The sequence below is a fragment of the Mus musculus genome, chromosome 9 (genome assembly GCF_000001635.26).
Source record: "Mus musculus strain C57BL/6J chromosome 9, GRCm38.p6 C57BL/6J".
In the NCBI taxonomy this organism is placed as follows: Eukaryota; Metazoa; Chordata; class Mammalia; order Rodentia; family Muridae; genus Mus; species Mus musculus.
This window is the reverse complement of record NC_000075.6, coordinates 84769106-84796966: the sequence shown is the minus strand read 5'-3', so window position 1 is coordinate 84796966 and position 27861 is coordinate 84769106. Positions and strand designations below refer to the sequence as shown.

The 27861-nt window shown below is 35.9% G+C and overlaps 2 long non-coding RNA genes across 2 annotated transcripts; one reads left to right on the top strand and one right to left on the bottom strand.

Annotated features, from left to right (window-relative positions):
* The first annotated feature begins 11936 nt into the window (after positions 1-11936).
* On the top strand, positions 11937-18171 carry Gm36366. The gene is made up of 3 exons (XR_379676.1): positions 11937-12020; positions 16864-17022; positions 18102-18171. It is a non-coding gene; the product is annotated as a predicted gene, 36366 (long non-coding RNA).
* 4930554C24Rik (RIKEN cDNA 4930554C24 gene) lies at positions 12616-22569 on the bottom strand. Its single transcript, NR_040739.1, has 5 exons — positions 22274-22569; positions 20190-20263; positions 16901-16998; positions 14059-14268; positions 12616-13021 (listed from the first exon to the last, which is right to left on the bottom strand). It is a non-coding gene; the product is annotated as an RIKEN cDNA 4930554C24 gene (long non-coding RNA).
* Positions 22570-27861: the final 5292 nt, after the last annotated feature.

Below are 27861 nucleotides of genomic sequence, written 5' to 3'. Positions count from 1 at the left end.
ATGGGGTTATTTGATTTTCTGAAGTCCACCTTCTTGAGTTCTTTATATATGTTGGATATTAGTCCCCTATCTGATTTAGGATAGGTAAAGATCCTTTCCCAATCTGTTGGTGCAATCCCCATCAAAATTCCAACTCAATTCTTCAACGAATTAGAAGGAGCAATTTGCAAATTCATCTGGAATAACAAAAAACCTAGGATAGCAAAAACTCTTCTCAAGGATAAAAGAACCTCTGGTGGAATCACCATGCCTGACCTAAAGCTTTACTACAGGGCAATTGTGATAAAAACTGCATGGTACTGGTATAGAGACAGACAAGTAGACCAATGGAATAGAATTGAAGACCCAGAAATGAACCCACACACCTATGGTCACTTGATCTTCGACAAGGGAGCTAAAACCATCCAGTGGAAGAAAGACAGCATTTTCAACAATTGGTGCTGGCACAACTGGTTGTTATCATGTAGAAGAATGCGAATCGATCCATACTTATCTCCTTGTACTAAGGTCAAATCTAAGTGGATCAAGGAACTTCACATAAAACCAGAGACACTGAAACTTATAGAGGAGAAAGTGGGGAAAAGCCTTGAAGATATGGGTACAGGGGAAAAATTCCTGAACAGAACAGCAATGGCTTGCTCTGTAAGATCGAGAATTGACAAATGGGACCTAATGAAACTCCAAAGTTTCTGCAAGGCAAAAGACACCGTCAATAAGACAAAAAGACCACCAATAGGCTTCTATTTTCTATCATGATTTCCTCCTATTGAGTAGGCCTTAAATCCAATAAGAAAGCTATTGGTTACATTCCAAGGTATGTGTGCCACTACTGCACACTTAGGTTTATCCTGCACTGCTGAGCCATTCTTTGGAAAGGTGCAGGATGTCATCGAGTACAATGAGAGAGATTTCTCAGCAAGGAAGGATCAATTCCAGCTCAGGGACCTGTGGGTGCTAAGTTTGATAGGGAAGAAATCTTCATCAACTTGAAACTAACATTACACTTCTGAGTGCCAACCAAAGGCAATAGTAATAGGCTGTATGTTTTGGAGTCTCTTGTATAACCTCTGTACCTAAAGCTCAAGGATCACTGTGGGAGAACAGAGAGTTGCTGTTAAATTGAGCATCCAAGGAATGCAGAAACTATACACATATAGTCGCCAATATCACTGCCTAAGCATGAACTGAACACAATAAACATCAGAAAGTATTATAGGAAAGTCCATGAAACTTCAACCCCACATGAATCACTATAGGCAATTCAGGAAGGCTGAGAGTGAAGGACACACCCATTAGTTATCCAATACCAAATATAAACTGAGTAATTATAGATAGATAGATAGATAGATAGATAGATAGATAGATAGATAGATAGATAGATAGATAGATAGAAAGAAAGAAAGAAAAAATTACTGTTTCATATATATATATATATATGAAAATGTAACAACAATTAGTGAAAAAAGAGGCTGGGAATTTGAGAGAGAACAAGGAGTGTTATATTAATGTTCTGATTGTTTCTGAAATATTGGTTTCTCTCTTTTATGGTTTATATCATTATCTTAGCATTATACATTTTCTCTGAATTTCTCAGCTATGTGATAAGAGAAGAATTTCAGGTCCACAAAATATAAAAATGATTTTCTGACTATTTTTTGGCCATTTATAAATATACAACTAAAAATGAAGATTATTTAGAGTTCTGGGAACATTTTCCAGACTCTTTTCTGCATTTCTACTGTTAATACTGAGAAATATAATGCCATCCCAATGTCGGAGTACTACAGACTTGTTTTTATTGTCATTGTGCTACTTTTTTTTCTGCCAAAATGTCTTACTATGATATGATTTCAGAAAAGACTCCATACAAACTCTCTCTTTCTGAAGTAAGCTATGAGGAGCTCTGAATCCCAAATTTGTTCCCATTTGAATATATCTACATTATAGTTTGGATATTGATAGTGCTCTAAAGGCACATGTTAGTGTCTGGTGTCCTGAGGAGTGGTGGGCACAGGTAGAAAGATGTCAGACTGTTTGAGTTAAACCATGGAAGGTTACTGTGGGGCCCAGCTAGCTCGTTACTCTCTTCACTGAGGAACAATGTGGAAATCAACAGTATTCCTGGGCTTCTCCTTCCACCATGCTGTTTTCCTTTGTGACACAGCCTCCCCATGCCCAGGATACACAGCCACTAAACATGGATGGGATCCTCCCAAACTGAGATTGCGTGCCCTCTTCCCCTAAAAATAAAACTGATCTTCTTGTTTATTTTCTATAGCGATGGAATGCTGATGAATACGCCATGCTGTAGTTAACAGGAACTCTGTTATTTCTGTTGGGCAAGCCTCCAAACAACACCTCTCTATCACCAACAAATCATTGGGGGTAACCTGTCTTTCTTTACTGCCTTCTACTTTTTGATCTCATACAATACCAACTTTTTATCGTTTCAGCAGAACTTACTTGGGGGAAATATAAATATGTATGTCAATCTGGTGTTCTAACTGCAAGTAATCTTAAACTCAATTTAGTAACATGTTTCCTATAAAATATTCAATTCATTTATTTTTGAAAACTTCTGTTGATTCAGCAGTTTTAGTGGATATTTTTATTTAATTTTATTTTGTGTAAAATATTAGCCTCACATTTAGGCCTCTGTATAGACTGTTAGATAATAACCATTAATTCTATAAGCTAGGCCATGAACTATTGAATAAGAGATTTGTTAAAGCTAAATGTTAGTTTTTAAATATACCATGAACTAGGGGATTATTTTTCAGTAGAAATATTCCTAAATGTGTCATCACTGGCTTCATAATATTTGGAAATATGTATAATCAATATAAAGTTAGCTATTTTTAGTAATTTTCATCTAGCAAAACCAATGATGAGAATCAGAAGCCTCATGCAGCTCTATTGTGTAGGGAAGCCTGGTACTGAGCAAACCCAGGCCATGATTAACCTGATGCTTTCTTCTCTGGCTTTTCATGTCAACTCTTATAGGATTCTTTCTCATTTTCACTTCCCTCGGGCTCCTGTGCGTAATTTCTTCTTGTGTACTAGAATATATAAACTAAAGGAAAATGAAATTATAAAAAAAATAAGGCAAGACTTTTATTTAAAATATTAAAGTCTGTTACTCTAGTACTAGGGCCTCATGATGCTAATGTAGTGTAAACTAAATTATGGGCAAATGATTTTTATTTAAAAATTTTGTCTCTGTCATCTCGTTTCTTTTGGGTTCTATGAAGGTTTATTTTTTAAGTATGTTTTTATTATCTTTTGTGTGTCTGTTTGTCTGGAAGTTCATAGCTCCTTATTAAAGTTGAATTATCAGAGATATCTATTCCTGATAAAATGAGTTAAGATGCATATTTTCCTGATAAAGTTCAATTATCAAGTCCATCTTTTCTTTTAATAAAAAGTAAATACTTAAATTTCTTAGATAATTTATGAAGTGTACAATACTACACAATATTTGCTGAAAGTACCTAGGTGGTGTTAGGGTCCTGTCTCAATTTCAGTTAGTATATATGGTAGACACACAAGACAATTAGTCTTTCTAAATTTTGGTTCACTAATACTGGAAATAAAGATAATAACAACTCCTCCCACATGAAGTTTTTGTTAAGATAATTAAACAGCCCATGAATTGCAGCTTCCCAGATGATGACATCCCCATAATCATTGTTATTTTTTTAAAGATTTACTAGCATTTAATTTATGCATATGAATGCTTTGCTCACATGCTTATCTGTGACTGCATACATTCAGTGACTTGGGAAGCTAAAAGGTAACAGATATTCTGAAACTGGAGGAACAGTTGGTTGTGAGCTACCATGTTGGTTCTGTAAGTCCTTTAGAAGAGCAACAGTCTCTCTTAAAACTGAGCCATCTCTTCAGCCTTCTCACAGTTGTCATCATCACTGCATTGTCTCCGTGTCAAAACTTGAACAAGGTGAACTATTCAGCCTAAACACTGCTCTAAACTTCAGCTACACTAGAGGATGATTAGTTCTGGGACAGTGAGTGGCACAGAATAGAGGCAGATTCAGAGTTTAACTGGAATTTGAGTTCTCAGTTTCATGTTTCTTTACTTATTATTTTTGACCAGTTATTTAGGCTCTGAAGACCTTTTTTCCCCCTCAATTATAGAATGTCTGGTCTAGTAATACTATTTTTATTTGGTTACAAAAATTACTGAATAAAAAAAAATGCCCACAAAATGACTACTGTGGCCTGTCTTACCAAACTTTGTACATTCCGTGTGCACGTCATATTCTTCTCCAAAGATCATATAGTCATGCTCTTCAAAGACTAAAGGCAGGTTTTCAATCAGTGTTATACATATTAATTATTATTTGTTCCTAGAAAAAATAATTATGGAGAAGTTAAATTTATAAACACTTTAGGAGTAGTATATTTTTATGATTTTTCTAACCTTTAAATCGCATCCTTTGAGAACTGTTAGTCTTCATTCTTTTGTAGTACCTTTACTCATTTATTTTATGTGTGGAAGCATGTGAGTCACAGTGTGCCTGCCAAAGAGGACAGTTTACTGAAGAAAGTTCTCTCATTCTATCCATAACCATTGAGCCATCTCTACTACCTCAAGAATCACTTACATTAGGGAAGGCATTGTTTTTTTGGCACCAACTCTAAAGGTATACCTCAGGCTTCTGATGAGAAAAGGAGTTTGCAACTTTTAGTTGGTTTTAATGTTATCCTTCCTCTTATTTTTTAATTAATTATTATTTTTTTTACACTCCAGATTTTATTCCCCTCCCTCAGTCCACCCTCCGACTGTTCCACATTCCACACCTACTCCTCAACCCCTTGTTTCATGAGGATGTCCACCACCCACCTACCCCTCACCCAACCAGGCCTCTAAACTCCCAGGGGCCTCCAGTCTCTTGAGGGTTAGGTGCATCATCTCTGCCTGAAGCCAGACCCAGCAGTCCTCTGCTGTATGTGTGTTGGGGGCCTCATATCAGCTGGTATATGGTACCTGGTTGATGGTCCAGTGTCTGAGAAATCTCGGGGATCCTGGTTTATTTACACTGCTGGACTTTCTACAGGGTTAGCCTCCTCTTTGGCTTCTTCAGCCTTTCCCTAATTCAACCACAGGGGTCAGCAGCTTCTGTCCATTGGTTGGGTACAAATACCTGCATCTGACTCAGCTGCTTCTTGGGTCTTCTGAAGGGCAGTCATGATAGGTTCTTTTTGTGAGCTCTCTATAGCCTCAGTAATAGTGTCAGACCTTGGGACCATCCCTTGAGCTGGATCCCACTTTGGACCTGTAGTTGGAATTTCTTTTCCTCAGGGTCCTCTCCATTTTCATCCCTGCATTTCTTTCAGACAGGAGCAATTATGGGTCAGAGTTTGACTGTGGGATGGCAACCCCCTACTTCACTTGATGCCCTCTCTTCTTCCTCAAGATAGGATCTGCAAGGGCGCTTCATCTAAGGTCCCTCACTTTGGGTCCTGAGAGTCTCTCACCTCCCATGTTTCTGGTGCATTCTGGAGGGTACCCCCAACCTCCTACCTCCCAAGGTTGCCTGTTTCCATTCTTTCTGCTGGCCCTCAGGACTTCAGTCCCTTTCCCTCACCCAATACCAGATCTTCCTCCCCGACCCCCAGTCTACTTTCTCTCCCAGGTCCCTCCCTCATCAATTGTGATTGCTTTCTTCTCCCACCCTAGTGGGACTGATGCATACCCACTTGGGCCCTTCAGCTTGTTGACCTTTTTGAGTCCTGTGGACTGTATCTTGGGTATTCTGTACTTTTTTGTTGACTAGTATTTACTTATTAATGATTACATACCATGCATATTATTTTGGGTCTGAGTTACCTCACTCAGGATAATATTTTCTACTTCTATCCATTTGCCAGCAAAACTAAGGATGTCCTCATTCTTTTTGTTTGCTTGTTTATTTGTTTGTTTGTTTGTTTGTTTTTGAGACAGGGTTTCTCTGAATAGCCCTGGCTATCCTGGAACTCAATCTGTAGACCAGGCTGGCCTCAAACTCAGAAATCTGCCTGCCTCTGCCTTCCAAGTACTGGGATTAAAGGCATGGGCCACCACTGTCTGGCACGATGTCTTCATTCTTAATAACTGAGTAGTAGTATTCCATTGTATAATTGAACCACATTTTCTGTGTCCGTTCTTCTGCTGTGGGACATCTGGGTTGTTTCAAACTTCTAGCTTCACTAACCCCACATCCAATAGAGGGCTAATATTCAAAATATATAAAGAACTCAAGAAGCCAATCACCAAAAACAAAAAACAAACAAACAAAAAACAAAAATCAAAACAAAACAACAAAAAAAACCAAAAAAAACAAAAACAAAAACAAAAACAAAAAAAAAAAACAAAAACAAAACAACAAAAAAAAAAAAAAACAATCCAATCAAAAAAAAAAAAATGGGGAATAGAACTAAACGGAGAATTCACAACAGAGGGATCTGGAATGGTGAGAAGCACCTAAAGATATGTTCAAAGTCCTTAGTGATCAGAGAAATGCAAATCAAAACAACCTGAGATTCTACCTTACACCAATCACAATGGCTAAGATCAAAAACTCAGGTGACAACACATGCTGGTGAGGATGTAGAGAAAGAGGAACACTCCTCCATTGCTGGTGGGATTGTAAACTGGTACAACAACTCTGGAAATCAAGATGCCCCAGCATGCCACAGGGGCACATGTTCCACTATGTTCATAGCAGTCATCCTTCCTCTTGGTTGGATACAGAATCTACTTTGGGGGTGTGTAGTCTGAAGAATGATACAACACTCTCCCTCTTGCCTATCTCTTATGGGTCAAAGTATCTGAATTAATCATAAGAGACAAAGAGTGCAGTGGCAGAAGCCTTCATTTATCTCTAGGAATCATAACAATCCAAATGTTGCTCTTTAAGTTTGGAAGAAAAGCAAGTATAACTTTTATGAAAATAAATAATATATAGTTATTCCTTTATGCTGTCTCTCTACACACAAATGCTCCTGACATTCAGGCACTCTATCTGCAGTGTGATCAGTGAACAATTCTGTGGATTTGGTTCTAAGAAACTTAATTAGATTAATTATACTTCATTTAAAAATCAGATAATTGGTTCAATTATTTTCTGCATTTTCAATAGCATGGTGTTACACCTTATGTAACAGAAGGCAGATAGGAACAATTAAACACATTGTCTATGGCAACATTCAGTAGACTTTACAACAAAAGAATATATTTTTGAAAATACATGCTGCTATTCCTTCCTTGACTATATTATTATATAATTCAGCTGTGGTGATTTTTTTTTCAAATAACTGGAATTTAAACTATTTAAGAAATTAACAATTGTAATGTTTACCAGAACATTTTTTTTTGTTCTGAATTCTGGTCTTTTTTATATAGATAACTAATTTATATTGGTAACTAGAGAGGAATATAAAAATATCCAGCCATTTCCATTTAATGACAGACATGAATTGTGAACAACCATGCAACAGGAAATGCACAGAAAAAAAATAATAGGACAAGACTTAGCATTGTGTAAACGGTTAGTACAGAGCCAGTGAGATGTCTCAGTGGGTAGAGGTGTTAACTACCTAGCCGGACACTTGAGTTCCTTTCTGGGAAGCCACATACTGGAGGGAGAGGACCAGTTCCTGAGAGGAAGCTTTTAACTTCCACATGCATATAGATACACACACACACACACAAATAAACATATAAGTGTAAAATAAATCAAAGGAATTTGTCAGCATAATAATAGAAGAAAAAATATTTTCACACACTAGCCCTTCTAGCAGTTTTAGTGTTTCTTGATATTTTTATTCATCTGTCAACTGTACAATAGAATAAATATCGGTTGCAAAATTAAATTTCTAATTTATTGGAACTCATTTTTCTATCTGTGTGCAGGGGCATATGTATTACTTGTGTAAATATAGGTACACATATGTTGTATGAAAGTTAGGTTAGTCTTCACCTTCTAACATCAAATTTGCTGCTATATACGGCAGGTTGCTTACCCATGAACTTCTAGGGATTCCCTGTCTCTCACATTTCATTGTCTGATTGCTGAAATTGTAGACACAAGCTATCGTGCCTGGTTTATGTTTTTTGTTTTATTGTTGTTGTTGTTTTCAAGACAGGGTTTCTCTGTATAGCCCTAGCTGTCCTGGAACTCACTTTATAGACCAGGCTGGCCTATCACTCAGAAATCTGCCTGCCTCTGCCTCCCAAGTGCTGGGAGTGACTATGCCTGGTTTATGTAGGTTGTGAGGATTTGTAATAATTTCCTAGTGTCTGTGCACCACTTTATCTATAGGAGCTTTAAAAAAAAAGTTACAGTATTCAAAGTAATTGCCATCCAGAAGATATCAAGGACCATCATTGACCTCTCCTGTTTTCATAGGAACAAACCAGCCAAGTGGTTTTGCTTGAACATGGGGATGTTGACCTGACAGTTACTAGCTCATAATACAACCTCTATACTCTGTATTACCTAAGGACATTCTGGACCAAAATATTTTCATCCTTCTGTGGCTTTTAAGCAAATGTTTAAGATCTCTTGCCCACCGCAGCCCCACCGTGCCGACCTACTTACTTTGCCCATTGGAAAAGAGACTATAGGACTCAGGTAGGTTGGGGAGTGTAGGGTGGGGACATCCTTGTGGAGACAGGGGGATGGGAAGGAGGTATGGGATGTGGAACAGTTGGATGGGGGTGATAAAATCTGAAGTGTGAAAAAAATAATAATTAATAATAAAAGAAAAATCTAGACCACAAAAGCCAAGAAGGTTTGCTGATGGAGGATTGCAAAACAAAAGAAATATAAAGATTCTGTTTATGCTTAATTTTATTTCAAAATAGCAAAGACTTGAAGCTCTCCCAATAGTGTGTGTGTGTGTGTGTGTGTGTGTGTGTGTGTGTGTGTATGTGTTGTGTGTATGTGTCTGTATATGCTAGCTGACAGTACCTCTGATTTTGCTCAAAATAAACCTAGCTCTTATTTCCTAGCAATATTGCTAAATAGTGTTCATTTCCCCTTTCTAATTTTACCCAATTGGATAATAAATTTTTTGGCCTTCATGGAATGTGTATATATTTTCATATAAAACATACCCTGACGAGACAATAGGGATTTGACAACTCAGAAGGGACCATTAGATCACCTGTCCTACTCAGTCATTTAAATGTACTCCAACACATTACTATTGGCTAAACATAACAGACTAGATTATTGCATGAAAAATGACACTGCCAAGCAAGGATTTCATTTGATGTTCATAAAGTCAGTATAAAAAGAAGCAGAGACGGCAGAAGGCATGCCTTCAACACTGAGCCTTGAAGAATACCTAAAATAAACCAATTACAGAAAACCTTAAGAAAAACTCTGTAAATATAGTTTAAATCCATTCTCATTGATTTCAAACCTTACTCTAAGAATCCCTGCTAACTAACGAAGCTGTAAACCATCCCAATTATTAAATATTTAGGGCCATGAGATCAATACAAAAACGTCAGCAAATGTTCTGTAGCTGTTCAATAATCTATATTCAATGCAATTAGTTAACAAGATATTAAGTGCTAGTAATCTCTTTACTCTTCTAAATGTCAACAATAATTATTAGCTTGTTGTAGACAATTTGTCCTCAGAATATTTGAACACTCAACAAATACTTATTTATTGGTATTAAAATGACATTACAGATGGCAAATAAGACAGCCATCATTCATGGAACTGATTGACTGATTCAAGGAACTGATCTGGATGTCGCCCACAACAGAGCCAGTGTGGAGCAGCCATGAAGCCATCCATTCATACTGCATGCCCCAAACCAAATAATGAACAGAAATTCATTCTCCATGATTTTAGATGATTTCCTCAAAGGCACAGAGATAATGTTTGGATGGAAGAGGTAGGATTATTTTTTAATATTATAGTATAGTATTAGAGTATAGTATTAATGTAATTCATATAAAAACACAGTATGCAGCTAAGACCCTCATATTTGCATCATATGTACAGTTCATAGATTCAAAAGAGTAACCCATGAAAATCTGAAATTTTCAGTTTAACTATTTATTTTAGAAATATGAAGCATATCCAAGTTTAGTTTAGTTGCTGCATAATTTTGTAATGGGATTATTTGGAAGTGAAGTGACTAGCTATCATTTAATAATTCACCAAATAAATTATAGAACACATGCAAAATAATGACAGGTTTATAATAATTATAACTACAGAAAAGAGTTTGCATATTATTTGTATGCGGCTATATTATTATTTGTAACCATTTGTGTCATGCTTGCTGTAAATAAAGCAAAGTAAAAAAATTAGGTGTAATAGGTTGTATTATTTTTATTGATGGGAAAATTATAAACACACACATACACACACACACACACAGAGAGAGAGAGAGAGAGAGAGAGAGAGAGAGAGAGAGAGAGAGAGATGATTTTCTGGATGTTCACGAAGACTTAGAAGTTAACAGAAAATTAAAAGAGTAAGGAGTAAGATTTACCTTAGGCAAGACTTCAGAACCCAGGAACTATAGCTAGATGGGATGAAAAGGAGACATTTGCTTTGTAATTTGGGGGTGTTTTATGATCTTAATATGCCTACACTTAAATTAACTCAAAATCTAAATTGCACTGAACCTATTTCCTGACAACAACAGTTAGATGGAGATTTAAAAAAAAAAAAAAACAACCCGATATTGATTTACCGTGGTTAAAATATAATGGTGACAGATAAGGATGTAAATAAGCCTTCTCTGTAGAAGGCTTAAATATCAAGTCCACTAAAAGGAAGCTAGGAGGAGTGGGAAGTTTTAGGTAGTGAGGCAACAAATCTATTTGCCTGGCTCTCAGCAGGATTCACATGAGCAGGGTGAAATGCCTTGTCTTCCATTTCCAATGAGAACTATGTGAACACAGGAAGCCCATTGTTTCCTGGGGAGCCTTATCACATGCATCATGGGGCACAATTACAACTCCAGGTGTTGTTACCTTCTGCAGAGAGACGATCTCAGCATTTTACTTCAGACTGTTACATTCTTTTCTTTCGAACAATGATGCTTCTGTAAGGACTATAAATGAATACCTTGTCAACAGCTTCCATCTGTACATGAATTCGAAGGATGACGGCTCTTTCTCAACAGCACACAGAATTACTATTTTGTTTTACATCTCCCAAAGTTTCAATGTGAGGAAAATGCTTTTTTTTTTTTTCTTCTTTTTCTGCTTTTGCATCTCTCCAGTTTCCCCACTCAGATACTCTTGTTCTAGCATCCACCAGCACATCCCTCATGCCATAAACATTTTATTTTTACCTTGATAACAAAGTTATTTCCTGTTTAATTTTGCTCACTTCACTCTGTTTTCTTAATGAGATATAATAATGACTCTTTCACCATCATTCTCAACTTAGTTTGATGTAAGTGTTGAGCTCATGTATCCCACGAACCAAAGTAGAACAGATGTTTTAGAGACAGTTATATATTGTTGATCTAAGGTTGCTCTTTTACGTTAATCTATACAACTGCTGTCATGTGCAGTAAATCATAGAATAGTACAAACATCAAAAATTTTCAAATACTATGTAAAAAAATGAGAAGCACGTTTTGGAAAAGAGAAATTGAATAATCAGTTGTGGATCATCAGCTAGGTCTTTGATAATCCAAGGACCAGAAACTAACAAGGAACTTAGATTCCATTCTATACTCAGAAAGGGCTTCCTACATCCATCCCCATGTCTGTTCCATGGATTTTACCTATGAGTCTTGCATACAGAGGTTTTGACTCCTATAGTTACTAAATTTTTGCAGGGCCAAAGAATTATGCATCTTAGGCCAAACTATCCTTACAGACAGTATGATGAAATCTCCAGGGTATTGTCAGGGATGCATAATGATTTCTTTTCCTATTCCAGCACCATCTGGCTGCATGCTTTTCTGTTCTAAAATATGAACATAATAGCAATATCCTGAAAACAGTGGGTGGATTTCACTGCTAGAAGGTAAGATGTCATCTCAAGCTCTCCCTGTTTAAGATCGTTTGTATTGTGATAACAATGACTACTTCGGATTTTACCAAAAATACTATCAATTGTTAGGCCGTATGGACTCAGGGTAACCAGGATGACATTTAATATTAATGTGGAGCAGAATGAATTTCAAATGAGTTTTTAAATTGAAGATATGGTCTATTGTTTCTGGCACATTAGAGTTTAGCTTGTCAGTGCTCATTAGATCCAAAGCTCCTTTCTGCTCTGAAAATAATCACAGAGGTCACAAAACATGCTATTATGTTTCTGAAAGGCTCCAACATGAATTCAAGTAGTGAGTCTCCCAATTATCTTAGTGGAAGAGAGGTATTGTTATTGTGAAAATATATTAATGTAAAGCACATTGCTATGCTAGACAAATCATTTATGGGGAATATTTAGGAAGATTTTTCTCTTAAAATTCATTTTGAAGTAGCAAATTGTACTAGAATTGAATGAAGAGATTAGAACATTTCTTCAACCTTTTGTTCCCTCATTAGTTGTTTAAGGCCCTGCAGTCTAAGACAAGATTGGCTAAAATATTAAGACATTCAATTCCATTGCTAATGGATATTACAAAGTTTATTTAAAATATTTCTTACTATCATATCTTTAGGTAGAAATGTGGAAAAGATATACTAGTATGTTTCTGTTTGAATTCCATTACATTTCCTTCACTTCATAAATAATAGGAGTAAAGAAGAGAGGAATAGAAGGATGGAAGGTTTCCCTTGACTAGCCTGCAAGATGGTGATGTGCAACTGATGACCATGCAGCTGGTGTTTGAAGTTATTTTTGTTTATCATTGGGTTTCCCATATCCTTGTGTAAAGTTTCTCTCTTTGAGCATTTTCACATAGGTCCTTCCTGTGCTGCAGACTGATGGTGTTTGGCTGAAAGCTCATCGTTCTCCTTAGTTTATGACAATCCAGAGTTTTATTCCAGCTTCAGTGTTAGCGATTCCCCACAGGTGCCCTACAGATAGCAGTGAAGTATAATAGGTAGAGAATGGACCCTGTATCCACATTATGAAACTGTTATCCAAACAATGAAAAATTTCACTGTAGCGGCCTTTTGTATTTGACATCAGAGAATCTAATCTTACTATTTGAGGTCTTTTTAACCATCAAGGTCAGTCAGAGTGTATCCTGTCATTGGTCATAGCAAGACTGATTTGAACTTTTTGTTTTTACTATAATCATGAAGTAGGACTCATTCCCTATTTCCAAAGTACAAGGAGAAAACTCATAGGTGAGGCAGTCAAGCGATATTTTACAAAGGAAGTAGCATGTCTTCTGAAGCTTGGAGGGGAAGTACACATTGGAGATTGATTAAATACTCAGTGTAATGGGTTTGTATGGAATGTAACCCCTGTTCATCTTAGAGAAAGCAAGCAGAAATTGGAGGTTTCAAAGTAATGAAATGTTCAATAAGGAACAAACTATATATATATATATATATATATATATATATATATATTTTTTTTTTTTTACAACAGGGTCCAAAGAGATTGCTCAACTATTAAGTGCACTTGGTAATTTTCCGGAGGACAAGAGTTTTGTTTTCAGAACCAACAATCAGACAGCTTAGAACTTGGAACTTGAACTCTCTGGGATCCTATGTTTTATATGTCTTCCATGGGCACATGTAGCTTACACATGTGCAAAAATAAATCAGGAACTGATTTTATTGAATTTGTTTTTCATAAATGCTCTAAGAACAAATGCCTCTTTAGAGGTTTCACATGACTTAAGCAGGAATGCCACTCATGAAGAATAATCCAGCAAGAGTATATTAAACATGAAAGGAAGTTATGGAGGAAGACAAATTCTAGGAAAAGTCATGAAGAAATTAATAAAAGACAAAGCATTGAAAATATGTGATTACACAGGGCTAGAAGAAAGATTACTCCTTGATGCAAACAGCTTAAAATCTCTGCCCACTGAGGGTAAGAAATGGCATAGTTGTAAGTACTTCAAAATGTCACAGTGGCATGTCCAGGAATTACTTACCTTTTGTTAGAAGTTGTTTCAATTATTTATGGAGAATGGTTTAAGCTGGTTTAAACTTCATATCAATGTGTTTCTGGCACATTCTCTTCTTCCTATTATTCCAAAGCCTTGATATCATTAATCAGATTGCTAACTTTTTCATGGGAAAAGTATGAAAGACCAGAATGAATGTACTCTTTTGCCGAAATGAAATTGAAATTATCTTAATTCCTATAATCAGAAAATAAATAAAAGGATATAATTCTTGAAGTAACAGGTAACTTGATAAAAAGTGGTAAATAATCAGTATGTGAGTGTATGGATTCTGCAACCCAAAATTGTCACTGCCCTCTTTTGTAACTAAGTGTTGATTTGTATCTGGTCACAAATATCCTTACAACCATTGACTGCTTTCCACTACAAGGGTAGACAAAAGTATTTATGAAACCTGACATTCTTAGCATCTGACCTGTACTTAATTTGAATCTGAAACATCTCCAAAGAACTCAAGTGTTGAAGTCACAGTCCCCAAGGCAATACTCAGAGTCAGATCTTTGGTAAAATGATGGACCATGAGGCGATTGACCTAATAAGTACATTAATCTTCTGATAGGTATTTATTGAATGGCTGCTGGGAGATGTTAGCGACACAGGAAGCAGGACATAATTGGTAGAAGTTGGTCTCTAGGGACTCATCTTCACAGGTGCTTCTTCTCACTATCGTTTTGCTTTCCCACTACCATAAGGTTTTCTCTATCACAGTGTAATATTCTGCTTCACCACACACATAAAAACTATGGGTAATTTAGCTAGTGTAGAATTTAAAATAAAATAGCTTTATTCTGTGTACATTCTTCCTACCACACTGTCAAATGAGGTCTGGAGCCAGACCACCTGGTTTCAAACACATGTTATCCTTTAGAACTGTGTTGTGGTTTGGTCTGGATTACTTTCTCTTATTTACATTTTCTTACCTCAAAAAGTATATTAAATCGTACCTCATAAGAATTTGATGAATTTTTGTCTTTCTGGTTCTTATAAACATTAAGTACTATAACAATGTTTTATATTCTTCTTCCCAGGCTATACCCATAAGACAGAATATTGACTTTGGATGATCAGGAGGCAGAAAATAAGATTCATTTCAGGGAGTTTCAAAGACAAGCGTTTGAAGGTTTTGTTTGGATGTGGACATGAACTAGTGTAGAATGTGCTTCTCTGCATATCTCAGGACATTCCATTTGCCTAAGAATCTTGCGTATCATGCTTATTGCATATATTTCTCATTCTTAACCAATTAATTGCCAGAGCCTTTCAACAAATATGACTATACATCGATGTATACATATATTGATATCTTTAAATCATTTTCAAATAAATATGACAGTAACATAATTTTCATATGCAATACAAGAATGTAGAATTTAATATTGTAACATTGACAGATTTTTAACAAAACATGTGATCTCCCAAGATGTTATTAACCAAACTTATTGAATTAACTAAAGAATGGGAAAATATTTGGATAGTACTGTAGTTCAATGTTAACCAGTCAACACCAGGGATTTCAAGTGGAGAAAATCAAGAAGTAAAAAGAAATGCAGAAAGCCCAATATAGGCTCCCAGAACATAAAAACATTTGTTTTCTTGATGCCTGAATTCAAGTACCCATAATACTCATGTGTAATAAACATGCTAATTAATATATGACATGGTGATTATAAGTATATGTTCTTTCACTAAACATATACTATATTAAAATAATTGAATATAAATGGTTAATGTTAAATATTATGCTAAACTATGTACCATAAAGATCTCTAGCTGTAGAAAAAAATGTTGATAAAACTTTATACCTTATATGTTGATAAAGTTATATTAGTGAATATGTTTCTATTGTCTTTAAGAGTGACAAGAAAAAAATTATTCCTCGAAAGATTATTCTAAAGGTTTCATCTTATTAGGTAGTACAGTAAAGCAGGCTGAGCCCTTAATACTTTTGCAAGCCAAAACCTATTATTTTGTTTTGAGTATACTTGAATTCATTCTTAATTCTGAGGGACAGAAAGTGATTGAGCTCTAAAATCAACAAGAGAAAAAAGTTGATTAAGGGAGTAAATGATGATATTAAAGCGAATAAACACGATAAAGAAAATTACCTAAACTGTAATGGATGTACTTCATGTCAAATGTAAATGTAATTAGAAAATGGAATTAGAAAACACAACTAGAGAAATCAATTGCTTCTATCATTTACAAAGTCATTAGTGTGAATTGAAATGGACTGGGAAGGTAGCTCAGTGACATGGATAGTTGAACTCTTTCTCAAGCAAGCCAATAAGCCTACTTACTGTTAAGCATCCCTTTGATATTATGGCAGAAGGAAAAATAGTGATGAGAGACTCTCTTCTACTGAGCTAACTTTTACCTTTCAAATGTAGAAAAAATATTGAAAGTTAATGTGGTGTCAAGAACGGGAGATGCTAGAGTAGGGAGCTGGCTGGCATGACAAGTCAATGGAACATAAGGAAGACTTTAAAAAGGAAAAAGTGATTAAAGTTAAATAATTAAAACACAGAAATCAAACTTTTATTGAAGAGTATACTTCTAGTCATGCCCTGAAGGATTAATGAGAATATCAAATTACATAATCATACTTTTGTAGGATAGATTTTTATTTTTCTCAGTACATACAAATTACTCGACTAAACCAACGTGAGCGCATGGTTCACAGCCTAGAACGCCTTAAAATAAAACCTATAAGGATTTCGTCAAATACTAGAAATAGATATTCACATAAATCTATATTTTATTACTTTGCTATAGGATAAAAATTGTGATGCCCGACCAAGTAGAAACTCACTGTTCTGAGTGCTGACATGATCTCCAGCGCAGGCTTTACAGCCCACTCAATCTTCATTTTGCTTTAGCTGATGGAACGTATGCGGCCATCAACGCAATCTCAAGCAGCCATTGTATGTAAAGGTAAAATCAGAGATTGTAACTTTATTTTGGAATACTTTCACCCCTACTGTGTTTGTTTCAAATGTTGTAATGGTATTCATTACAAGGAAGATTTTCTTTTTATGGTAGCATCTGCAGTTCACTAATTACTACCTTTCTCTCCAGAGGAGTTTTTGTGTCACAAATGATCACATTAGCAAGTGAGTCAAGACTGTGATATTTCCACTAATAAGATTTTTCTAAATCAAATGTCTCTGTAATGACAAAAGGCCAGAATGTTTTTGAGATATTACTCTGTCTCGGATAGTTTCCTAGTTACAGTGTGTGTATGATAGACATGCCTCTTAATATGTTCCTTAGGATGGATTAATTTTGCAAGTACATTAATACCTGATCCTTCAGTAAGAAAGAGTTTGTTCTTGCCATTCCTGGTAAGAATTCCTTGGCTGCCATTAAAGATCAGAACAAAGCAGTGGAGATGGCTAAGGAAGGAAACAGGCATCTATGTGTAGTCTTAGCTCATCAATAAATTACCAGAAGGAGTTTTCCTTTCTGTCACTTGAGAGCTACAAATGAAACTCTGCTCTACTAACTGCTGGTTAGTGGTCAGGCCCAGACCCACTGGGGAGCAGGAGGGCCAGGCACAATGACTCATTCAGACCTGAGCACATGGAAGGAAGTGCTCAGATGGCCAAAGGACTATGTGGAGTTCCATTCACAGCACCACACATTTCCCTGAAACTTACTTAGGAAAACATTCGAATGCTGTTTTTAGTGTGTTCTATTTGTCATTTTGAATCACAACACATTAGCTTCTTTGAACTCCTGGGCACTAAAAATATTTAGGTTACATAAGCATTTTGAGTGAAAGACTAAATGGAGCTTTTAACTCAACAAATTCAAAAGCATCTCCTCATTGCCCTAACGAATAGTGAAGCTCTTGTAAGGCACTATGGAAAGCCTTGCAGCCGGCCAACCCATGTTGGACAGTGCAGAGGGGCAGCGGGACCAAGATAAACAGCCGTGCATAGTTTCTGCTGCTGGAATAGAAAGCAGTGTTTTGCAAAAATATATGCTCCTTTTCCTATTGCTTTTTACAGTTCTTGCATGACTTTCTTGTCCAATTGTTGGCTTCCTGGAATGTCCTGACTGACGGTGGAAGGAAATTAGGAGGAAGAGGTGTTGCTTCTTTGCCTTCCATGTACTGCAAACATGTGGAGAACAGACCATATGTAAATATTAAAGCACATGATCTGGGTTTGTGAGATGTCTTGACCTCCATTTTTTTCTTTCCTTCAACATTTCTGAAGCTTTCAATTACTGTTTAGAATCTTTACATGTGGACAGCATTTTGATCTTTGGTACCCACTAATCAGTAATTACGAGAGATTATAAACGGACGTGTGTGTGTGTGTGTGTGTGTGTGTGTGTGTGTGTGTGTGTGTGTGACATTGAATATGGTATGATGAGTCTGTATAGATCCTTCTGTAGTATGTTTTATTATACACAAAAAATAAATTTCAAAGAAAGAAACCATAATAAATGTAAAACAGTCATAATATAATTCTCTTATAGCACGACTAAAAATAAATGTGACACCCCATACACACCTACACCACAATAAGAAAAAATACAACTCACTTGAAAATTTGCTCAGAAAAATAAGAGGAGACCTGGGTATTTGTTATAAGGCTCATAAAATATCAAAGACGATTTTAGTTCAATTTTATTCTTTGATTTTTGAATTGAATCTTTTGGGTAATCATATGAAAAATTAAAAGAAAAGCTATAATTGGAGTTTGTTTTAAAACCATAACTGTGCCTAATTAATTAATTAATTAACAATAATTATTATAAACAAATAGTTATTATTTTTACTTAATATAGACCCAACTTCACTTCAGAGTAGTTTCTGGAAAAATGACCTTAAAATATTAGTACTCTTGGTGCGAACAACAAAACAGTTCAGGTGGCCAAATTACCCTGCTCTGTATTAAAGAGCATACTGATATATTTTAGATATTTCTTAGGTGGAGATGTTTTTAAAGCTTTTATGAGAAGAAGAAGAAGAAGAAGAAGAAGAAGAAGAAGAAGAAGAAGAAGAAGAAGAAGAAGAAGAAGAGGAGGAGGAGGAGGAGGAGGAGGAGGAGGAGGAGGAGGAGGAGGAGGAGGAGGAGGAGGAGGAGGAGGAGTGGAGGGAGGAAAGAAGAAACGAAAGAAAGAGAGAGAAAGAAAGAAGTGGCATTAATTAGTGGCAAATGAAGATGTAAATAAAATGATGAGGACACAGGCTATAGGAAAGCATTTGAACTATTTTAACACTTAAAAATGTCACAGAACCAACTGAGGGTTTGGAAGGTCTTAAGGACTAGCTATAAAAATGTCTAAGGGCTGATCTCTTATAACTGAGCCAAGTAGCAATGTGAACAGAGGATTCTGGAAAATTCCACAAGCATAGGTGAAGAACAGATTAATTGCAGTTCATATTTTAATTTTAGAGAAGGGGCCAAATAATTAAGAAGGAAATCAGAAATATACTACCTTAGAAAAATAGTAGACTTCCTTCAGTAAGGCCTCTACTCCCCAAAAGGACCAAACTTCATTTAAGTTACTTCACATTTCATCTTGAGTTTGCAAGAACTTTTGGATTTTTTTTTATACTTCAGATATTAAAGTGAATCTCATTTTTAAAAAATACTTCTATATTCCACAGAAATATGCCTACCATACATGAAATAGCTGATTTGTAACTACTTTAAGATCTCGGGAAAAAGGATTTAACTTAATTTATTCAAATCACTTTAATGATTAAAAATCAAGTAATGCAGGTAAATACATATTTTATTAAATTATATGCATTTTATCTGCTTTCTAAATCCAGTCCTTGTAATTTAACAAAAATATTTCTTCCTGTAGAAAGACATGACACTTACGATGAATGACCTAAAACCTGAGTCCTATTGTCTGAATTAGAACTTCGTCACTATTTAACTGCCTTGCCTAATTATTATTTCAGTATCTCCACTGTAATTTTAGGAGACTGTGGTTTAAGACACAGCAAACCTCTTCCTCAGAGCATCTTTTTCCCATTTGGCAGACATCATGCTGAGCTCAGTAAGTGCATATAATGGCAAAACACAAATAACCTTTTCAGTGGATAATCAGGACATTCCAATTCCTTTACTTACATAATAACTGGAACTATTTTCCCATCACTGGGCAGAGGTCACAATACAACTCAGTGTTATTTTCCTCATGAACCCTGCAAGCATTGACACAATTTTAATAAGATCTATTAATGTATTATTAATAAAATTTCTGCTATACCTAATGTATTTTCCTCCTAGGGAAAGCATATATTATTCTAAATGTCTCCATGGGAGACAATGAGAAGAAAATTTATTTTAAAATTCAACAGTATGATTTGAAGGTTTTATCTCTTTCTCATATTAGTTGCCTCATACTGTGATGTGGTTCCCAACTTCCTACATTACATACATGTGCACACATATGTGTGCTGATGTCCTCACAAATGTGGACATATGCAGGCACCAGACATTGAAATGATTTTCCTAATCACTTCCTCACCTACGTTATGGTTGTTGTTGTTGCTGTTAATATTATAATAATCAGAAATAGTATCTCCCATGGAACTTAAAGCTATCCACTTCAGTTAAACTTAAAGATCAATTTACTTCATAAAACCACCTGCCTCTGCTCAGAGGTACTAAGCCTACAGGCCTACAGCAATGTGCCTCACTCTTACAAATGGGGCCTGGAGATCTAAACTCAAATCCTCATACCCTTACCCACAGCCAACCCCTCCACTTCTGAGTGAGTGAGCAGACAAAGTGAGTGAGCAGACAAATCCTTTGGTGGTTAATATAATAAACGTATGCACTAAGTTGGTTACAGTTTTAGAAATGATTTTTTTTCTTTTACTTGGACAACCGACACTAATACAATTCAATTTAAGAGTTTCAATAAAACTCATGGGGAAAAAACATATTTGTGAGTTTGTTCAAAGCACGAACTCAGTGTGCATAATACCTTTACTGCATTAAGCAATGGTTACAACTGTTTAATCCACCAGTGTGGTGTGTGTCTGTGTGTGTGTATGTGTGTGTGTGTATGTATGTATATATATATATATATATATATATATATATATATATATATATATATATATGCTCAAGTGTCATGTTTGAATAAGTCTACCTAATTCTTATCTAAAAACAATATAAGAATTATTTGCTATAATGATGCTCCATAAGGTGTGGCATCTTAATGGTCTTCATTACATTGAAACTTCTGCAGTTATGGTGTCATGGTGTCCCCAAATAGTGCAATAGGCAATCTCATTAGCTTTAAGTTAGGAAAGACAGAATATGATAGTGTCAGTAAACCTCGGGGGCAGTTTGATTAATCTCTTTGTCTCTTTGTGAGTTCTAAGTAAAAGCAGTAGGGAAATAACACATTTTCAAGAATGAAACAATTCTGCCTTGGTAAAGAAGTGTTCTGACAGGATGCAGAGTGAAGCCTCCTCAAGGGGCACTTGGTTTATCAGAATGAGTCACCCTCCCACATGTCAGATTGTGGTTTCCGTCCCTTTCCTGTGGCTTTCTCTAGGTGCCCAGAGAAAACAAATCTTTATTACTAAAAGGCAACTCCAAACAGTCAACACTTGTCCTCACTAGATACTAACTCTAGACATGAGCAGAACATTTTTAGATATGAGTAGATTAATGCTGGAGCTAAAAATCTCATCTGTGGTTCAATATTTCCCACAATCATCAACCAAATACATGGTAATATATATAGCACTTTATGCATCCAGCTAAACATTGTGACAGGTGAGGTATTGGTTTATTAGTTTATTTGTTTATTGCGGAGACTTCTGTAAGGATCGCATTTTACTAAGGCTAACACGCCTGGACTCTTAACACTGTGTGATCCTTGTATTTCAGTCAATACCCATGATTGACTTTTTCCCACGTAGGTGTAACAAGTAATCCAACTGTTCGCATTAAGGCAATGATGCTCAGAGACTCTGAGGAACTCACAGTAGCAGAGCAGGTATCTTTTTACTTTACGATATCGGAATGAATACGGAGCTGAATTAAGTGCAAGCTCGGATTTGGGACTGTTAGCACATTCATCTCAACAAGTACTGACATTCAGAACAATTTATCTAACTTTCCTTTGTTTCAATTTCCTGTGAAATACGTTTGAACAATATTTTTACCAAACCGTCCCGCATCTTATACACTACCTCAGAGAGAGATGGGGAAACTTGAAGGGTTTCTGCGACCTCAGATTGAAAACCTGGGAGCAGCTTTCATCCCACTCAGTTTGAACCTGTCTGTGGCCGCTGAGCCCGCAGACTGTTTAAAGTTCCTGTGGCTTGGGTGGAAGCCAGACTTTACAGTCACTGTTTCACAGGAGAGATTTTTTTCCGCCTCTCAGTAACTGGCCAGAATTTAAATCTTTCAGTGGTAGAAACTGATTGAAAGCACCGGGGGAAGGTGAGATTGAACGCCGGAGCCCTTTAGTTAGTGTGCTCTGTTTAACAGATAAGCCAACAGTTAAAAAAGAAAACGGAAGCCAAACATTCTCAGGTTCTAACAGAAGTCATCGGTTTTTGTCTCTGGCTGGGTGCAGCTTGGACATACAGAGTGCCTGCATCCTTCCTAGAGCGTCAATAACACCTGTCCTTGCCCTTGGAGGTCTTGAGGACATATTTTGTCCATTCAATCATTTCCTTATTCATTCACCCAGTACTAACCAGAACATCCATCACATTGTACTCAAGACTCAATAAAACATGTCATTGTTCCAGAACCGGCAGATTCTTAGTGTATTTGGATCCAGGCTATAATCACTCCATTCTGAAGCCACTGAATTTGCTTTGTAATCCAATATAGTGTACAATGACAGCCTTGCAAAAATATTCAACATGATATGATGTAATGATAACATGATATAATGAAACACAATCATAAAATAACACATATCATACAATTTGATTTATATGCACTGAAAAAATCCACAGTTTAAAAAAAATGCAGGAAACAATATCTCAGGAATGATGGAGGGGATATTGAATCAATGGGGTACTAACAGTCTACTTACCAAGCTGTGGACTCTGGGAGCTATAGTAAGGACTGGCCTTATAAGATGCCTACGTGTGAAAATAAATATTATAGAGGATTTAAGATCTGCTCTACAAGAGAAAACTTATTTTGGTTTTTTAAATCTGGATAAGAGTGTGTGCAAGGGTAATCTATATGCCCCATCTACTAGTATTATTTTGCTAAGTGGAGATAATATCAACCTGACCTCAGAGTTTGTATCTCTGTCCCCATAAACGAGTTCAGCTCTAGGGCTTCATCAGGGAGGCGTCTTTGTGTAACAGTTAATACAGACGCTCACAGCTGAGGAAGTACAAAACCGAAGGTGTCTGTGGACTGCCCAGCTACAGGTGAGATGGCTATGCCACATCCCTTCACCCCAAGGATTAGGGGACATAGAGAAATAGAGGACAAAAAACTCATAAACGCCAAAATCTGGGGAGGCCCACAGTCAGCCTGCTGTACTCATGAGCTCTCAGCAGCTGTGGTTGCCTGTCCAGGATAAGCATAAGATTAAGCCAGTCAACATTCCATCATGAATGGCATCATGGATGCCTCATCCCCGAGCTACTGGGTGAAGGAGAGTCAATTTGGGTGGGGGACATGACACCTGGTAGTTTGAACAAGCCCCAGTAGATGACCCAAAAACTCTTGTACAAATAGCAGCAGGGAAATTGAAGTCAGTTGGTTTTTAAAGAGAGATAGCTATGGATGACATCGATGATATAGATGATATAGGTCGATATAGATGTAAATATTGATATTAATATAAATATCTTATTTTGCCTCCACAGTGCTAGGATTTCAGGCACCTGATGCCACACCTGGCATTTATAGATTCTGAGGGTCTGAGTAAGTCACTTTTACCCATTCCACAGTGTTCCTAGTCCCAAAATATTGTCATTATTTAATGACATAAATATAAAATACAAAATGTGAGGTGTTTCTTAATTATGTCTCTGAAACGGAGAAAAGTTCTAATTGTCATTACTAGAAAACTGGTCATTTTTATTCCCTCTTAAACATCTTGAGCCTTAAGGTTTCTCATGTTTTTAACTTAGTCCTGCTTAAAATCTCTCTAAAGATGTATTAAGAAATAAATAATATGAGCTAAGAAAAATAAAATATAATAACAGAACCTAGGTGGTGGATATATGGACATTACTATTAAAATACTTTACCTTTTTTTCCGAAGATATAATTTTCACTAAACCAAATGTCAGACTTGATCTAAGATTATTCTCTGTGAAAACAGTCTAAAACTGGAAACACCTGTGGAAATGGTTCATTGTTCCCAATTTTCCACAGTCTAAGACCATATTTGAAGTGGAAGACAGACAAGTCTACAGACAAGTTATTCTTTCTTCATGATCTTATACTTCTGTGGATTTGAGTGTATTCTATATAAATGGCAGAGTTGTGTGATCAGAAAATGCATGTTAAATTAACTGTATACTTATTTGTACTTTTTGACAAATCGCCTTTTGGTATTAAGTATACCTTAATATGGATGGACTAGCTAAAGATATTTCAATATATTCTTTCATCTTGTTGGTAGGGATTCCCTGGCTTCCTCCAATTCTATTCTCTTTCTCTTTTACATCGCATGCTTTGATAGTTTTGTAATTTAATTGCATTTTTATACCTATGGCTATCAAGAGATATCTATAGATACAATGAGCTTGTATTTAGGAATTTGACACCTTCTTATGAAGGTTAATTTAACATGCATTTTTTTGGTGTAACAAAAAAAAGGAGTAATAGATATAAAATTATAGTTGAAGAAGTCAGAACCTCTCTTTCAGCAACTGATAATCAGACATAAAAGAAGCAAAAATAAAAGAACGGTGTGCCACAACATAGCTTATCATGAATAATAATGCTAATACCAGGACAAGCTACACACTCTTCTCTAGTAACTCTAGCACACTGGCTAGTATAAAGCTTAACCTATATCATTTAGCAAACATCAACAAATAAAAAGAAATATCAGCACTGAAATAAATGTAATCAAATATGAAAAGATATGGAAACTAAGCAACCCAACTGTAAGGAATCAATAAATCAAAAATCTCTCAAGCAGAGGCTGTAGTTAAAGAGTGTCATGCACACACACACACACACACACACACACACGCAGACACACACACACACACACGCACACACACAGGCACACACACTGACACACAGAGACATCATGGGAAATTACAGAAATACAATGAAATAATTGAAATGTAAAACAAATCCACAAAAACAGAACTTGTATATAAACCTGGAGCAGTGCGGAGAGGTATCTGTGGCCCTAAATTGACATATCTGAAAGAGAAAGCTATTGATCAATGATTTTAAATGATAGTTAAATAACCTGAGAAGAGAAGAATCAAAACAAATCTAATTTAAACTAGAAAAATAGAGAAAAATCAACAAATCAATGAGGTCATTTTCTGAAAAGCTATTAAGAAGGATGGCATGTCTAGTGAAATACACAATGAAAGTTAAAATCAATAACATTAGAAATGAAATTAAATATCTTCTACAGACCTATTAGCTAACAATAGAATAATAAATAAACACGGCAAACAACTCTGAAAATGTCACCTTGACAATCTATAATAGCATATTACATAGAATGTACCACTCCCTTTAAAATAAAATTTAAAAAGAGCACTTCCAGTTGTTGACTCTTGGGGCTAGTCCCTGTGCTTTTGAAATTTGTTTCAAAAGTTATTGTCTTGAAAATATTCTTTATGTTTCTTGGTAGCAGATTCAGTGTCTTGGGTTTTAAGGTAAGGTCTTTGATCCATTTTGAATTGGTTTCAAAATACGGTGATAGATGTAGACCTACTTTTATTCTTAGGCAGGTGAATATCAGGCTTTGATAACATGATTTGTTCATTCGGGTATCTAACACTTTACAAACGTGCTTACATGTACATGCACATGCACGCGTGCGCACACACACACACACACACACACACACACACACAAACTATAAGGAAAGCAAATACCCTAGGAACAGTGAAAGCCTTCACCAGCTACACAACAGAAAGAATCTAGCATCCACAATTTACTAAGATCTTCAAATAGCAGACACCAAGAAAATGAAGCTGTCAATCAACAAATGGGCTTCGGAAACGAAGATGATGTTCTTAAAACTAAAACAAAGGATAAAGATGTATTCTAAAATTTATCTCGTGTTCTTAGTCACCAGGGGAATGGAAATTAAAACCACTTTGAGGAATGACCTCTCCCAAACCACAATGCATTAGTTTTCTACTGTTGTGATGGAACACAATGAAAACAGTGACTTCCTACTGAAGAAAGAGTTTAATTTGACTTAGTGTTACCGAGGGAGAAGAATCCATCATAGTTGGGAAGCATGATACAAGCAACAGATATGTTGACAAGAGCTAGACTCAGAAAATTCACATGGTCAACAAGGACAAATCAGAGAAAGCCAACTGTAAGTAGGGCACAGATATATATTCTCTATTCCATTTCCCTCCTGTAGTAAGGCCACACTTTCTAAACCCCTCTAAATGGTATCACTAACTGAGGATCAAGTACTCAAATACCCAAGCTTATGGAAGATATTTTTCGTCTAAAGTCCCACAGGCTATTATCATGAGATCGAGAACACTTATTCACTTATTCTACTGATTTGGAATGACAAATTAATAATCATTATAGAAATTAGTTCATAATTATACTTCCTGTCATTCTTGGAGGACACAGCAGATCTGACTTGATGTCTACAAATTCTTGGTCTCTATTACTTCAATTTTTCATTATTTCTTTGTTTTTAACCTCATATGCTAAGTAATTTGTAATAAGCTTTTAAAAATCATACAGCTTTTTAATATACTGTTTTATCTGATTTCACTTTGGGAAGTACTTATAGTGCAGAATCTTCAGAAGAAATTGCTATCTCCTTAGCCATATTCAGGCTACTCATGAGCTCACCCAACCATTCTTCGTTTCTATTCAAGTTTATTTCCAGCATTTCCAGTAGGAGAAAACTATATCTAATAAAAATGCCTTAAAATGATATATTCTTGCATGCCATCTCAACTTACCATACATGGAAATTTTCTGCTAGGAAACAACACTATTCACAATAGTCACAAATAATATAAAATATCTTGGGGATAATTCTAATCACCATCCCTGACCTCAAGCTTTACTATAGAACAATAGTGATAAAAATTGCATGGAATTGGTACAGAGACAGATACATTGATCAATGAACTAGAATTGAAGATCCAGAAATAAAACTACACACTTATAGACACTTGATCTTTGACAAAGAAGCCAAAAATATACAATGAAAAAAAGAAAACATCTCCAATAAACGGTTCTGGTCTAAGTAGCTGTATGTAGAAAAATGAAAATAGATCCATATTTGTCACCTTGCACAAAGCTCAAATCCAAGTGGATCAAGGACCTCAATGTAAAACAAGGTACACTGAGTCAAATAGAAGAGAAAATGGAAAAAAACCTTGAGCTCATTGGCACAGGGAAATTTCCTAAACAGAACTCCGATGGCTCAGGCTCTAATATCAAGAATTGATAAAATGGGACCTCATAAAACTGGAAAGTTTCTGTAAGGCAAAGGACATGGCCAATAGGACAATTTGGCAACCTTCATATTGGGAAAAAAATCTTCACTAACCCTACATCCAATAGAGGGCTAGTATCCAGAATATATAAAGAACTCAAGAAGCTAACC